The sequence below is a fragment of the Sciurus carolinensis genome, chromosome 14 (assembly GCF_902686445.1).
Source record: "Sciurus carolinensis chromosome 14, mSciCar1.2, whole genome shotgun sequence".
NCBI classification, from domain to species: domain Eukaryota; kingdom Metazoa; phylum Chordata; class Mammalia; order Rodentia; family Sciuridae; genus Sciurus; species Sciurus carolinensis.
Window position 1 is genome coordinate 19971045 of NC_062226.1, and position 17354 is coordinate 19988398.

Consider the following 17354-nt stretch of genomic DNA (forward strand, 5'->3'; position numbering starts at 1 on the left):
TGACCAATGTTCGTGTGAAACCAGGATCTGCCCAGCACAGGTCAGTGTTAGGGGCTTTCTGTGTATTAGTCCACTTCATCCTCACAGCAACCTGTGTGGTATTGTGGCTCCATCTTACAGATGAGGAAACTGAGGCACCCTAAGATTAAGCTAGGGAGGTGAGGCATTATGTCTCCGACTCAGACAGTCAGATTCTTGAGTCTACACCACCAGAGAAGATGCTCCTGTGGCAAGTGTTAGCAGGCACCATCCTCAGTATTGGAGACTCAGTTATGGACAGAACAGAAAAGGGCTCTGGCCTCGAGAAACTTGCCATCCTTCCTCCATCCACCTACCCATTCATCCATCCATCCATCCATCTGCATGTACATCTGTCCACCTAACTACCCGTTCATCTATTTGCCCTTCCATCACCCGTCCATCCATCCAAGTTCTATTCATCCATCCATTTACCCATCCATCCATCCACACATCCATCTACCCTTCCATCATCCATCCATCCAGTCATCATCCTTCCATTTATTCATTCACCCTTCTATCACCCATCCATCCAGGTTCTATCCATCCATCCATTTACACATCCATCCATCCACACATCCATCTATCCACCCACCCATCCATCCATCCATCCATCTATCCATTCGTCGATCTACACGAACATCTGTCCGCTAACCACCCATTCATCATCCATCCATTTATCCATTCACCCTTCCATCACCTGCCCATCCAGGTTCTATCCATCCATCTGTTCACCCATCCATCCACCCACTCATCCATCTGTCCATCCATCCATCCATCCATCCATCCATCCATCCATCTACACAGTCGCCATCCAGAACAGCCATCCATTTCCGTTTTCACTCACTATCGCATCCTCCACGCTCAGCACGGTACCTGGCACACACGTCCTCAGCCAATACTTGCTGAAGGAGTGAAAACAGATTGGGGCTCTGCCCAAGAGCTCTGGGTTCTTAGCCGTTCCCAGTCTCAGTTCAAATGGGGTAGTGCATGCTGCTCACACACTTCATGGGATTCTTAGGAGGCTCTGGTGGCAAGTAAGCAAATGCTTTGCAAACTGTAAAGGGCTGTAAAGACGCAGTCAGTGTCAGGCGACCGAGCTGGTGTGCAGGCACTGAGGTCCACAGAGCTGTGTCTCTCTTGGGGTCTGGCTGCTGAGACCTGTCAGACACTTCCCCTCAACCTGCCAAGAGGCCCAAAAAGGAAAGGAAATTGACATTTAATGAGCGTCCATGATGTGCCAAGGAATTTCTCACATTTTAACCTCTCTTTTCTTTCTTATACAGGTCAAAAAAGGAGAAGCCCAGAGAAGTCATCATTTGCCCAAGGTTGCACAGGTTGAAACCCAGGTCTGTGAGCCCTAAAATCTGTGCTCATGACCATGTTCGCCTCTCCCTGAAGGGAGTAGGGTCAACTTCCTGCCATCCAAGTCCCCTTTGATCCCCAAGGTTCAAAGTCACACAGGAAACTCCTGGCCAAGGTTTTTAAAAAAATGTTTCCATGATTCCTTGTCTTGGAGTCACTCCCCCTTTGATTTGCAAAGAAAAACCCATGTCGTTGTTCCCCCACCCACAGATGAAGCCGTGTCTGACAGGCAGATTCTGTGCAGCCATGGAGGGAACGGGTGGAGGGTCATGCTGCTTGGCACAGCTTCCGGCCACCCTGTCCTTGCCAGACTTCACACACAGGTGTGATCACGTCACCTAGGGCCATGTGTAGCAGAAGCCCCTGACTCCCAATTTGCCAGCTTCCCGTGACCCTCAGCACAGGACAGATTTCTAGGATCCAGGCAGAAACCACCCCTGAAGCCCAAAGCCAAGGGCACAGTCTTCCCAGAGGCTCTGCCCCTATGCCTCAGGCTGGGACAGAAAAAGAAATGTCCACAGCCTCCGTTCCCGGGCCACCCACAAAGTGGCTGGCACAGTACTGGGCACTTCACCAACACCCTCTCGCTGAGTCTTCTCTGCAGGAGGCCTGGTCTCCATGACCCCATTTTACAAATGGGGAGGCTGAGGCTCAGAGAGGCAGTCACCCGCCCAAGGACACGCAGTGCGCCAGGGGAAAACTGAACGTTAAGACAACAGCCTCGGTTTACGAGTTACTCAAGTCCAGGCTAAAAATAGGACGCTAGAGACGTGAAGTGTCAAGTCACAGCCTCGTGCTCGGCACCACCCTCAGTGCAGGCTCCCGGATGCAGCGGGACGCGGGAGGCAGCCAGCACCAGTCCTGCTACGGACCTGCTGAGCCAGCCTCGGCGGGCGGCTCTCTGGGCCCCTGGCTTTCCTCGGGCCTCAGTCTGTCTTTTGTGTCTTTCCTACGGGGCAGCTGGGTAGCCACGTCCAAAGTGGAGTGTGGGGTGGCAGAAGATGGCGAGCACTGCCCCCCGGCTGGGAGTCCTCCACGGCTCTCCTCCTTCCACCCGGAAGGAGATCCGCCACGGCACCCAGGGGATAAAACTCCCATCTGGGCGTTAAGAGACGCCTGGGCCTGGGGCTGAGCAGAGGAGCTGCAGGCCTTGCCCAGCTCGGCGGGAGGAAGGGACAGTGAGAGGCACTCTGCTCCTGCGGGGACAGGACCTCCCTGAACTCCCGGGGCCACCCAGCCCCTCTTCTGAGCAGCCCCCGGCCCCAGCCCCTCGCTGCGGCTCCTCTGGAGCTGGCCCCAGCTCCAGCACGCTGGCCATTTAAGGCTCCACCTCACCCCTTTAAATTCTATTTTTTCAGACCACATTCTTGAACTTGGCAGATAACGTGGCAGCCCGACAAGAGCCCTATTTACCCGAGAGCCGTGAATGGGCCCTTTATAAGAAGCTTCATTAATATTTCTACCTATTGGCCGGCTCTGCGTTTCCTCCCCCTGTGCAAACAGATTCTCCACACAGAAGACTTTTCAACGCGCCTGTTGACTTTGTCCGCGGGAGGGGGCGGGGCGCGGCCAGCGCGGGAGGGGCCGCCCGCCTGCAGGAAGGAAAGAGGCCGCTATTCAGGGCGGCAGCCCAGGTATGCCGCTCACAAAGGCACACTGAGCCCGGCCGCCGCGAGTTCCAGAGCCCTGGCGGGGGGAGCCGGAGGGTCCCTGTCCCTTTGCATCTTCCGCAGTCTGGGCCTACTGTCCACATGTGAGTCCGGTCCACACCCAGAGGGCAGCAGCAGCAGCCCCAGGAGCATTGAGAAGGGCAGACTCTCCAGCAGATTTGTTGAACTTGACCTTGCCCCTCGGCAAGCCCCTGGAGGGTTCCTGAGCAGGACAGGCTCCGAGAAGCACCGGTCCGCCGGTGGCTGCTCCTCCAGCACCCTCCCCGCAGGCTGTTCCAGGGCCCAAAGGCATAACAGGCCTGAAACGGCGGGGAGATGGCGGCCACCAAGGCTGATTTGCTGTCTCGTTGGTGGCCACAGGCCTGGCCCATGGCTGGGGCTCAGGAAATGAATGAACAAACGCAAGAGTGAGTTGTCCAGATCCCGGAGTCTCGTGCCAGGGACAGCAATGACTCCCCGTCAGCAGCTGAGAAAACTGTGACCTTTTCTGTCATCTGAGGTCACACAGCATTGGGACACGGTGTCTAACATGACATCAGTTGGGGTGAGCGCCCTGCCCTTTGGAGATTAGCAAGCAGAGCCGGAGGACCCGGGAGGAGAGCGGGAGGCAGACCTGTGGAGGCGGTGTGTGGAGGCTGGGCCTCCAGCTGTGGCAAGAACACTGCGGGATGTGGTGTCACTGCGCATGCTCCGGGGTGGCACGGGCACAGGGCAGGCAGACCCAGTCCAAAGGCTAGTCTCCAGAAGGGCAGGCATGGACCAGTACCTTCCCTTGCATGTGCTCCTAACCAATGTTCATTCCAAGTGTCAGACCTTCTGCTGGACCTTGGGGACACAGTGTCCATTAAGTAGACTGTGTTCTTGCCATGGCAGGGAAGAGAGATAGACACTCAGTGAAAGTAAATGTGAACTCTAGGGCGAAGTAGAGAAGGACGACAGAGAGGACATGAGTGAGGGAGCCTGTTAGCCAGGGGAGTCAAGGAACATGTCATTGAAAGGTGACTTTTTAAATTCAAACCTCAAGACAGGAATCAGTCATGTAAGGAACCAAAGGAAGGGTACTTGTAACAGAGGGAACAGCATGTCCAAAGGTCCTGGGGCAGGAATTGCTTGGCGATTTGAAGGGGAATCCACATGGCAATGACATTCCTCACTTAAGTGGAAGGTTTGGAATCACCACCTCGGGGAGACGCTGGAGAGAGGGCAGCATAGCGTAGGTGCTCAGAGGCCTCAGACCCCTGCAAATGCTCAGGGTCCTATCAGCTGTTGCTTCCCCTTCTCATCTCTTGGGGACAGCAGGGACAGTGCCTCAGCCTGAGGTGACGGCCCAGGACAGGCTTGGCTGGGCTGCAGGGGCTGAATAAGGTACCTGTGTGTCTTGGCTACCTACGTCTTGCCCTCCGGGGGAGGCCTGCCAGCTTCTGCTGGCCTGGGCAGCCTGGAAGGAGCTCCTGACCCCCTGCCCAGGTCTCAGCAGCCAAAGGCCAGGCCCACATGGGAACCCAGAGCCCGCCAGGCCATACCCACACCCTGGCCAACCTCTGAGGCCTGGGTTGGAAATAACTTGTTCTCTCCCCGGGGGCCAGGGCTGGCCCACCACAGGGGCTGAGGTGGTCGGACCGCAGGGGCCGGAGGGCTGCCCCAAAAGAGGCTTCTCGGACTCCCGGCCAGGAGGCCCCTATCCCGGACGGCTGTTTCGAGCCTGGGATGTCCACACATGCCCGGGAGTCCTTCAAAGGCTGCTGTGACATCTGAGCCCCCTTCTTACCTATGAAACAGAGCTGATCGCCCAACGAGGGTGGTCGTGGGGATTAAAGGGCCTCACCGCTGCGCGAGCTCCGCAGACAACCACACACAGCACCCAGGGGAGCGCATGGCCGGTCGGGTGGGACCTGGAGACCTGGCAGGGCCAGGGGTGGGGAGCAGCCCTGGGGCGGGTGGCGGTCATGTCCGAGGCGCGGCCAGGACAGGTGGTGGCATAGGAGAGCCAGGGTGGGGCCTCCTGCCAGGGGAGGGAAGGGAGTCTGAGGGAGCCCAGGCCCCTCAGTTCTGGGGAGAAGGAAGAGGGCCCGGATTCAGGAAATTGAAAAAGAGAGGGGTCCAGGTAGAGGGGGGCTGGCAAGAAGAAATGAAGGGGTGCAGAGTCCCAGAAATGGGTGCTGGTCAACCCCCCGAGCCTGGCGAGAAGCCGACTTGGGGACAGTCTTGGGGTGTGGGGGCTGCATCTCCCACCTCAGGAAGACAGAGGCCATGTTCACTCCCAGAAATTCCAGGTCCCTGGGAGCAGGGGAAGCCTCAGATGCCTCTGGCCGGCCTCCTCCTCCCTGAGCTTCAGGGGTGTGGGGGGCTCTGCTGGGAACAGCTCTGGGGACATGCTCTGCTGCTCCTGGGGACCCACTCTGAGGACTTGGCTGCTGGACCAGGATCCTGTGCAAGCCCCGGCTCTGCGCTGCTGCCGGGCGGAGAGTCGGCAGCAGGGCCTGGCAGCCACCCAGGTATTGGGAACTCAGTGTCCTCCATGCTGATAAGGGGTGGGGCTCCTGGGAAGAGCCCAGTGGAGGGGGCGTGCCCACACTCGGCTCCTCCAGAAGAGTGGGTGGAGGAGAGCTGTCCGCCAGGCCCTTCCCCAGGCTCCCAAGCGCACTCGCATCCTCTGGCAGATGGAGAATGGCCCCTGACGGTGCCACCTTCCATCCCACTGGGCAGCAGGTTGCCCTTCTGCTCAGGCCACCTCAGGGCCTTTGCACGTGCTCTTCTCCTTCCACCTGCCCCCATGTCTACCTGTCATTTCAATCCTGCTCCAGGGTCACCTCCTCCAGGAAACCTTCCCAGACCCCTACCCACCGCCCTTGCTCCCAGGAAGGGTTCACGTTCCTCTCCTGTGCTCCCACAGAACTGAACCTGCTCAGACTCTCCCATGGATCCCTGCCCGGAGAGCTGAGGGTTCCATGAGGCAGACAGATGTCGATGCTTTATCCCCACCCCTGCCACATCAGAGAGCATGCAGCCACTCTGTCCACAACCATAGGGCACAGGGGATCCCAGCCCCGAGTCTGTGACCCGGCATGTCATGGAGTGCTGAGTTTACACCCGAGTTGAATGCACAGCCAAACCTCATGGTGGGTGGGTCTCTGTCACTATGCAGAGGAAACTAGGAGGCAGGACGGGGTTGGAAAGCTCTCAAAGGATCCCAACGGCCCCACAGGCAGGACTGGTGAGCTGTTCCCGTGCTGGCCTATGATTCCTCAGTGGATTCCAAGTTAGAAATGCAGAGACCATCTGGGGACCCCGTGAGATGGCGCATGAGAAAGTCTAATCTCAAGACTCCAAGAGAGGGGTGGGTAGACTAGTAAAGCAGACACAAGGTCCCCAAGTGCCCTCAAGGGTCCAAGAAATGGCTGCCTCAAATTCAGCACAGGGCACCTGCTGACCAGGCTCTGGTCATCGAGAAAACCCAGAGGCTGAGGTTGCCAACTCAGGCTGGGCTTTAAAAATACCTCCGCCTGACTCCACCTCTCAAACTAGTGAATCAGAGATTTCTGGGGTGGGGCCGAGTTTCCAGGTGATGCCAGGGTGGAGATCCACTGCCTTCAGCCTCCCCCAGGGAAGAAGGCAGGGCAGGGAGAGATCACCTGGAAACGTGTTTCAGCAGGGACGACTAAACTAGGTCAAGGTGTGGATTTGAAAGGTCGGCCTCAGTGTTCCAAGAAGCTCAACTGCTCAAAAAGCCTCCTGGAAGGAAGCTGCCGAGGACAGAGGACAGAACCCAAGCTCTCCACTGAGTCGTGCACGACTTTGAGCAGAGCACTGAAACTCTCTGAGCCTCAGTCTCTTCATCTGTGAGATGGGTGCAATTGTGCTGGTCCCAGAGGGTCACTCTGACAATCAATTAAAACAAAGTAGAATAAGTATTGAACTATGGTTCCATGAACACAAACTCCTATCCCTCTGACTCAGAAGGTTCCAGATACATGAGGCACCATCGTGCAGGAGATGGTCCTGAACGCCCTGAACATTCTCATGCGTTAACATGATTGTTTTGAGAGGGAAACAACCAGCTCACGGGAAAGTGTTTCCTGGGTGAGTTGTGGGCAGTCACAGACCCCGGGGCAGCTCTTTCTAGAAGTATGGAGTGGATCTGGATCCTGGAGATGACAGCAAGTTTCAGCCACCCTGAGTCCCTTGATTTCACAACTACCCGGAGAGACTCCTCTGGACCCAGAGAGGAGGCTGGCTTCGGGGGTTCACTTCCTCTTGGCCCCAACCCTTCGCGAAGCAGGGCATGCCCCTGGGGCGGGGCCAACTCTAGGCAGCAGGAGGGACCTTGTCCTGGCGAGGATCCTAGTGTGGGAGGAGAGGGGACGGTCCTTTAGGAGCAGGGTGCCGGGGGCCTGTCCACCTCCCCGTCTCTTCCTGAGGCTGCATCTCTTGACCATCAAGGCCATTGCTGCCTCGCCTGGATGAGCCCCTCCTTCCGTTTTCTCATCTGTGAAGCGGATCGAGGGCCATGCGGAGGTTCATCCGCGACTCCCGAGGCCCTGGCTGAGGAGAGTTTGGTGAAACGAGTCCTCTGGCCCACGCTCACGGTTTAGTGAAAGATGGGGGCACCTCCGGAGATCGCAGCAGGGCCCGGACCCATCTTTTCCTGCAGCCGTGGGGTGTCACACCTGGAGTGCTGAAAACGAGTGCCCTGTGATCCGGGGAGAGCTTCCTCTGGGATTTCTCTCTGCTGCTCAGTCTGACCTCTGCTCAGCTCTCCAGCCAACACAGCGCTGCCTGGAACGGGGAGCCCAGGCAGCCCCAGCCTGACAAACGGGGACCAGCCCTCCTGCATGTCACGGTGGTGTTGGAAAGAGCAGAGGGCTCTGGCCTGAGGGCACACCTGGACCCAGCGGAGCTATCCTCCAGCTGCTGGGAATTCTAAATTTGTAGCAGATGTTTGGGTTTGAGAGGCCAGCTCGGCCCAAGCAAGAAAACTGTCACCCCATTTTTGAGCACACTTGAGAGTTCTTTGTAGCAGGACTGATGATCTCCATGATAAACGAGTCTCTGAATGAATCCTTACATCATGAAATGGAGCGTTTGTGGTTAGCAGAGAGGAAGGGAGGGAGGAGACCCGGGCTGGGGAGCGAAGCAGGGGTGCCATCCGCAGCCTCGCCAGCCTCGTCCTCCATCCTGACTCCATCTGGCTCCTTCCCTTCCTGAGCTACTCCTGTGTGCTGGGCCTGTGCTGGCTCAGAGACCCCAGGGACCAAGCAGACGCTGTCCCTGGCTCCCACCAGCAGGAAGAACACCCCAGGGTGACTGAAGGGAGGCTCAAGATGCTGTGGGGACACAGACACAGGCTCCAGCCTGGCTGGTGGGTGGTGGAGAGGCAAGGCTGTCCAGGGGAGGACTTGCAGGACAAGTCCACTGGGTGAAAGGGTGCCCTCCTGGAAGAAGGGACAAGCTTCCCTCCTGGAAGAGGAACCACAGGAAAACTCTGGGGGCTGGTGTGCGGGCTGTAGGAGTCGCTAGTGGATGGGGACAGCCAGATGGAGATCAGCAGAGGGGCCCAAAGTCCTCAGCAGGCTTTGCACTCTCCTCAGAGGCCCAGGGGCGTCCCAGCAGGGTTTTCCTGGCTGGGGCTCTAGGGAGGAGAGGTTGAGGAGGATGGCCCACGGGCAGAGGAGTCGCGGAGGGGCCTCTGATCACTCAGTTACCCTGTCCACGCCCTCAGAGTGCCTCTGGGGGCCCGCTCCTCCCTCTCCACCACACTGGCTAGCCAGCCCCTCCGAGTGGACAGGCTCTGGAGAAGGTGTGGAAAGAGCAGGACCATACCTGACAAGGAGTCCTTTGTGGTGAGCCTGGGGCCTGGCAGCACGGTGCTCTGCTGCCCCCTAGTGAGGCCCGGGTGCGTCTGCAGAGGCTGCCCAGGAGGCCTGAGCTCCCCAGCACCTCCCCTCCAGGCCTCCCTTCCATCACCCAGGGAGGAAGAGGGGCAGCCTGCTCACGAGGAGAGACCCAAGGCAGAGCACCGAGGGGCGGGGCACACAGAGGAGCTCAGTGCCATCGCAGCGGGGGGGCTGCCGCTGGCTGGGAACTGGTGTTGCATGTTTAATTTCCTTGGATGAATAAACAGACGCCAAAGGATGGGGATCAGTAGTGGAAACAGAGACGGTGGCAGTGGGAAGGGGAGAGAGGTCAATGGTGCTGGTGGCAGCAACTGCATGGTCACGGTCCTGCCGGGTTCGTGGTCCTGCTGCTAGGTACTGGCACTGATGACAGCGTTTTGGGGGTTGGTGAAGGGCTTATGATGATGGTGACCATGGCAAGTGGAGGTAATGGTGGCTAAGAGGACTCCAGAGCTATGTGAGCATTCCTGGGTGTGTCCTTTGGTGGAGCAGTGCCTCATCTTCCCCAGCTCAGCCCGAGAGAGGAAATGCTGGGGCCCGGGACGAGCCGTTTCACTTTAGGAGAGACTAGACTGTCAAGCAGAGGCGTGTCTCTGCTCTCACCTGTAACACAGGAGAGCTCCCGGTGCTCATGTCCCCACAAACACTTAGTATGCCGTATCTTCTTAACTGCGTTTGATCTGGTGTGTGTGCCTTGGTCCCTTACTATGGTTTTAATTTCTCCAGCATTGATCAGACATTTGGGTATCGCCTTCTATGAAATGTCAGTTGAAATCTTGCTGTCAATTATAAAGCGGGTTGTTAGTTTATTTTGTATTGGCTTGTAGAAGTCTTCTGTATATATTTCAGACATAAGTCCTTTGTCAGATAGATGACTTGCAAATAACTTCTCTCTGACTGTGTCTTGCCTTTTAATTCTCTGGTAGAATCTTTCAATGATCAGAATTTTAAAATTTTAATGGGGTCAGTGCATTCATTTTGCAATGGTTCATGCTTTTTCGCGAGATGTCTAGGTAATCTTTGTCTCCTCCTAATGTCATGAAGACATTTTCCAGACTTTCTTCTAAATTGGGGCGTATGTTTCATTTCAATATTGTAAATGGTATGAGGATGAGGCCAAGGATTCTGTGTTTCTTTTTGTAGATACCCACTAAGTCTGGCCCAATTTATTGAAAGGAACATTTTCTCCCAACTGAAGCACAGGGTTCTTTGTCATAAACCAGGTGATGCAAGCATCTCCTGTTCCTCGCACCTGTCCTGCACCAGTACCGCACTGTCTTGATTATTGTTGCTTTATATGGTTTTGATATCTGATAGTAAAGTACTCTAATTTTGTTCTTCTTCATTATTAACTTCACTGAATTGTATTTTCATGTAAATTTTAAAATCAGTTGGTCAATTTCCATTTTAAAAAGTCTGCTGGAATACTGATTGGGATTGAATTGAATCTACATGTCAGTTTGTAGAAAAGTAACATGTTCACAATACTGTCTTTTTATTCATGAAAATAGTAATAATCCCCTTTTATTTAGATCTTCTTAAATATCTGAATAATATTTTGCCATTTCTAATGTGCACTTTTTGCACATTTCACTAAATTCATTTCTAAGAAGTTCATTTTTTGAGGCTGCTGTAAATGCTAAATTTTAATTTTTTATTATTTCATATGTAATTAACATATAGCATATGTGTTAATCAATTTTCCATTACTATAACAAAATACCTGAGACTGGCTACTTTATTTTTTAAAAGGGTGTTTAACTCACGGTTCTGGAGGTTCAAGGGCACATCAGAGGCTTTGACTCAGCTTGGGTGAGGGCCCCCTTGTCTGCATCATATCATGGCAGATGGTATCATGGTGGGAATGTATGAGAGGGAGAGATCACATGGCAAGACAGGAAGCCAGAGCATGGGGAGAGGTCAGGCTCACTCTTTTATAACAACTCACTCTTGAGAGAACTAACTGCAACTAACTGGAGATCTTACAAGAACTATGTTAATCACTTGCAATGATTACTGCATGGCAGTAGCCCCAGTGACCTATCTACTTCCCTTAGACTCCACCTCTTAAAGGTCCCCCCCACCCCTCATTCTGCCACACTGAGGACCAAGCTTCCAATGCTTGATCCTTTATGGGTCAAACTCAAACCATATCCAAGCCATGGCAATATATATGTATAGTTACAATGTATACAGAGACTTTTCTAAAGTCATTTTTTAACTTTAGTAATTTGTTTAGAGAGTCTGTCTGAATTTTTTATACATATATGTACCTGTGAACATGAGTTTTCCTAACTTGACTTCTTTCTTTCCAGTTGCTACATCCATTTTTTTTTTCTTTTTCTTGTCTTACTACACAGTTGGACCTCTGCATCTGTGGGTTTTGCATCCAAGGATTCAAACAACTGTGGATCAATAATGTGGTTAGTTCTGCAAGGGCTTTATCTGTACAGAATGTGCCCGACTTTCTTTCTGGTCACTATTCCCTAAGCAATGCAATATGATGATGATTTACATAGAATTTACATTGTATAAGGTATTACAAGGACCTAGAGATGGTTTACAGTATATGGGAAGATGTGTGTGCATTATATGCAAATACTAGGCCATTTTTCATCAGGGACTAGATGTTTGGGTAAGGCAGGTCCTGGAACCAATCCCCCAAAGACATCGAGGGACAACTGTACCAACTACATACCAATGGTGCTGGAAGAAGTTATTTTCATCATTAGATACAGTGGTACCTGTAGGGTTTTTTGTTTTTTTTTTCAGATAACCTTTATGAAATTAGGAATTTCCATCATATGCCTCCTAGTTTTTGAGAACTTTTATTTATATCATAAACAAGTGTTAAATTCTATCAAGTTTTTTCAGTATCTGTTGAGATAACCATTTGATTTTTTCCTTTTTTTTCCTATCACTGTGTTAAAATTACATGGATTGATTTTTAAGGGTTGAAGCCACTTTTGAGTTACTGGAGTAAATCCACATATATTATGCAATTACATATTGCTGGGTTTGATTGGTTAGTATTTGGGATCTTTACATTTGTATTCATAAGAGGTAATGACCTGTAATATTCTTTTTGTGTGATGTCATTGTAAGGATTGGATATCAGGGTTAGGTTGGCCTCATTTAGAAAAATGAATCTGGAAACGCTCCCTCTGGCTCCATTGCTGAAAGTTTGTGTAAGATTGATATTATTTCCTTAAATGTTTGGAAGTTTCCCCAGTGAAGCCATCCAGGCCAAGAGCCTCCTTCACAGGGAGGCTTTTAATTACAAACTCAGCTTGTTTAACAGATACAAAACTATGCAGATAGTCCGCTGTTTTCTTCTACCCATGTTACTAAATTGAACTTTTTAAAATAAAAAAACACTTTTCCAATGTTTTTCATAAATACAATCAAGTTCAAATTTATTAACACAAAGAAGCTTTTAATGTTTTTGTTTTGTTTTGTTTGGGTTCCAGGTACCAGGGGCTAAACCCAGGAGCGCATAACTACTGAGCCACATCCCCAGCTCGTTTTCATTTTTATTTTGAGACAGGATCTCATTAAGTTGCTCAGGGCCTCCCTAAGTTGCTGAGGCTGGCTTTGAACTCACAATCCTCCTGCCTCCGCTCCCAAGTCACTGGAATTACAGGCGTGCGCCACCGTGCCTGGCTATAATGTACCTTTATTCTCTCAATGTCTGTGAGATCTGTAGCTGTCTTGTTTTTTATTTCTGATATTCATAATTTGCATTTTTCTCCTTTCATTTTTTTGAGTGGTTGGCTGAACATTTGCACAAGTTAATGATCTTATTGAAACACCACCTTTTGGCCTCATTGGCCTTTCCTGGTATCTTGCAGCTGTGGATTTAACTGACCTCAGCTCCTGGCTGTGCAGTTGCTTTCCTTCTTTCTTTGGGTTTCATGCACTCTTCTTTCTCTAGCTTTCTGAGATGGAAATCTTGATCACTGATTTTTCAGCCTCCTTCTTTTCTAACGTTAAGTATTCCAAACCATAAAATCTCCTCTGAGCACAGCTTGTATATGTGTTGTACCAGCGTTATTGTTAATTTCAAAACATTTCTACTAATTCCTGAATCTTCTTTGATTGGAAGGTCATGTAAAAATGTCTTTTGTTTGATTGCCAATCACTGGGGGGCAGGGTTTCTAGTTACCTTCTCTTATTGATTCGAGGTTCATTCCTCTATTGTTGGAGAATATATTCAATCCACTTTCCATCACTGGAAATGGTCAAGGCTGACTTCGAGCCCACTGTCTATTTGGGGAAGTGTGCACTACAAGAGAAGGCGTATTTTGTAGTTATTGAATCTGGTGTTCTGTACCTGTCATTTAGAGCAAAAGATAACAATGTTGTTCAAATCTTTTCTAAACAAATTTTTACCTGTTGATCTTAGCTACTGAAGGAGTTTCCCAAAGATTACATTATGATGGTGCATTTGTTTGTTTCTCCTTTGAGTTCTATTGTTGGATGAATAATAATAATAATAATAATAATACAAAAACACATTTTACTTTTTGTATCCAGTGTGACAATCTTTGTGAGGATCCCCAAACCCATGATGCTCAAGTCCCTTGTATAAAATGGAAGAGTATTAACATATAACCTCTGCACACGCTCCCATACACTTTAAACCATCTCTAGATCACTCATAATACCTAATACAATGTAAATGGTTATTTATACTGTGCTGGTTAGGACATATGACAAGAAAAAAATCTGTACATGTTCAGTACTGATAAGTTTTTTTCTACCATTTCCATCCACATTTGGTTGAATCTGCTGATACAGAACTCACAATCAATAGTATATACTGAAAAAACTGGACTTAATTGTATTTTGTTGTTTCCTATTTGTCTAACTTGTTATTTGTGACTTTATTTCTTCTTTTTTTTGGTTCCCTTTTGACTCAATCAAGTAGTTTTGATTCGTTTTTCTCTATTATTACCATCTCAACTCTTTCTTTCATTTTTCATTTTATTTTGAGACAGGGTCCTTCTAAGTTGTTGAGGCTGGGCTCAAACCTATGATCCTCCTACCTCAGCCTCCTGAGGAGCTGAAATTACAGGCATGTGCCATCATGCCCCCCTAACTCCATTATTTTCAAAGCCATTACCTACAAGATGTCACAATACATCCCTGATCTATTACCTTAGATCTACCTTATGTTAGTGCTTGTATCATTTCCCAAACAATTGAAGAATTTCACCAGTTCTACAACTGAACTCCCCGCTACCTTTTAGTTCTGTCACGTATGTTTGTGACATATGTATATAATTATGACAGCAGGACATAGTGTTTCTTTCAAGCAATCGCAATAATTATATACTCGTTACTTCTGATGTTCCTTAGTTCTCCCTGCGGTCCATGTTCCCCATAGGATCATTTTATCCGATATTTAAAAAACCAAAACATGACTTCCTTTAGTTTGTCTTGCTGAGTTGATCAACCAGAGGTGAATTAGATCCGCAACTCTTCATGTGAAACGTCGGTTTAGCTGCACCTGTGAAGGATACTTTTGCTGAGCATCTAATTCTAGGTTGATTTTTGTTTTTTAAATTCAGCCCTTTGAAGATGTCACCTGTTGTCTATTTGTAGTCTAAAGTATTGTCCCATCTTCAGGTTGCCGTTTTGAATGCCTTGTAATGTTTTCCTATGGCTGCGTTTAAGGCTTTTTCTTTGTCTTGGTTTTTAAGAGTTGAAGATGTGGCCGGGCGTGGTGGCACACACCTCGAATCCCAGCGGCTCAGGAGGCTGAGGCAGAAGGATGGCAAGTTCAAAGTCAGCCTTGGCAACGTAGCAAGACCCTCAGCCACTCAGTGAGACCCTGAAAAAGGGCTGGGGATGTGGCTCAGTGGTTAAGTGCCCCTGGGTTCAATAAGAAGAGTTGAAGATATGCCAGGTGTTTGCATTTATCTTGATTTCTCTTACATACGTCATTCAATATTTTAACGGATGTTGTGAACTCTATTCAAGACCCGGCCCTTCTCATCACCTCCATCAGGAACCCAGAGTAAAAGCCCGAGTCCTTGAGCGTGGACTCCTCTGTTCCTTGAACGCAGGGGTCATGCTGCACCCCAGGACCCTCCCACTGATATTTCTTCGTCTGGGCTAATCTTCCCCCGCATAGTTTCTTGCTTGGCTAACCCACTGTCCTCCTTGAAGTCTTGGCCCCCTTCTTTCTCATGGTCATTCCATGACCACGCTGTGTAAACTACCTTTCCCACCCGCAGCGTTCTCGGTCCCCTCCCTGCCTGGGACTTTCCATAGCACGCCTCAGTCTTTAACATGCTCTGTGGATTATGTAGGTGCTTCTTTGGGTCGTTGGCCTCTCCCACCTCACTCAAGGCGAGCTCTGCCTGGACGGGGATTCTGGCCTGTGTTGTTCACTCAGGATCTCAAGGGCCAGGAAGCCCGGCACGCAGAGAAGGCAGAAAAAACTTTGCTGGGGGGGGGGGCTGTTGTGGCTCAGTGGTAGAGCTCTTGCCTACACATGTGAGGCACTGGGTTCGATCCTCAGCACCACATAAAATAAATATACAGATAAAGGTATTGTTCATGTACAACTAAACATTTTTTTAAAAAAACACCTTTGCTCGTGAAGGCTTAATTTGAGGGTAGCGAGGTCTGCACGTGCTGTTAGAGAGCAGGAAGGAACAGAATCCTGCTTGTGCCCTCCGAGGATGCACACGTTCTGATCCAGGTCGGAACACCTAGTGCAAAGCCCCCTCGGAACAGCCCTCACACCCCCAGCAGACACTTATCTTGTCTTTGCACCTTTGTCAAGCTGCACTTGGTGGCTCGTCTCACAGCTGTCTGAGCAAGGGCGGCCATCTGACTAACCCAGTGCCCACCAAGAAGCGAATGCCCAATGGTCCTTAACGATCCCGAGCGCATTTAAAGATGCAACTTGTTCACTTACTGGAGTTACAGCTGTAAAACAGCAGCCACCCCCTCCACAGCCGGCTTCAGGACCTCAGCTGCAGTGTGTGGCTTACACCCCTGCTGGCTGTGCAGCACTACCTTCTCCTCGGAGGGCTCCCCTGCCTGCCTGTTTTCCTTTTTGTTTTTTTCATCTGAGAAACAGGGACAGTAATTCTTTTCCGATCCACCTCGGGATTCAAGAAATTGAAAGAAGATCATTTAGAAGATCATTTAGGGATTTTTATGCTTGTAGGGATTCTTTACCATGTATGAATAACTTTCGATTCTGTCTCATTGAACTCTCAAAACAACCATGTAGACTAGGAGGGGTATCACTCGCCCCTGTCCACAGGAAGGAGCCAGGCTAAGGGAGGTCCCGGCTCAGTGGCCAAGTTAGTGGCAGAGCTGGGGGCCCTGCTTCTTTGCTCTACAGTCCCCTCCCTGTACAGCCAGCCAGAGGATCCTGTAACTAAAACATCAAGTGACTTTCCCATGCATGGATTGCCAGTGTTCTAGAAATGTGGCTTTGAGAGTTAACTGTTCGTGCCAGTAAAGAGTGGGTGGATTTTAGGGTTTTCAGCCTACTGCGTGTTTAGGGGGAGAGGAGTTTATGGAAATATTCAGAGAACACATATACGGAGCAGTCAGTGACAATACTACTACTAATGCCAACCTGAGGAGTGAGCCTGGCTCCTTGATGTTCCCTCCATGAAATGGGTCGCCTCAAACCACCTCTCCTTGCCACACACATTTCCACACTCCACTGGTGTCTTCCTGAAGCAAGTGTCCTTTCCTGGAGCACCCTTATCTCCTGGTGCTCAGCTCCTATCGGCCTCTGAGCTCCCCCAAAGGCCCTGCACACTGGATTGTTCTCTGTCCCCTCAGCCAGCTGGGGGCTAGGAGGGGCAGTTCTGCTCAAGATTCTTCTGCCCTGGTGGCCAGCCAAGAGACTGGAACAGAATGAGCAGTTGCCCAGGCTGCGCACACTCACAGACATCTCTGCTGCTCTCAGAAGTCAGACCGGGAAAGTTAAACAGTGCGCTGGCCTTGGATTAGCCTTGGCATTACAGAGGAAGGTGCTCCAATGTTTAACTAGATGATGGAAACCTGCTCTCAGCTCAGCAACATGAAGCCAGGACCTCCCTAGAGCTGACTGAGACCAGGGCCCCTCCCTGCTGCCCAAGCCCCTCCTCTCCCTGTGTGCTGAACCGAGAAAAAGTTGGAATTGTTGGGAGAGAGGCCGGAGGGACAATCCTGTGTAGGCTCTGCTCAGTCCAGTTCTATGGATTTGATTGAGTCCTTCACATCCCGATGTCCTGTCCCTTTGTGCACAAAGGAGGCTAGGCTAGGTGACCCCTTGGGTCCCTGCTGATGGGACTGGCCAAGAGTAAGGGAGGTCTCAGACTCAGAACCCGCTAACTATGGGGGCCCCTAACTTGGGACTTTCCCGGCTACAGTGGTGGGGGTGGGTAAA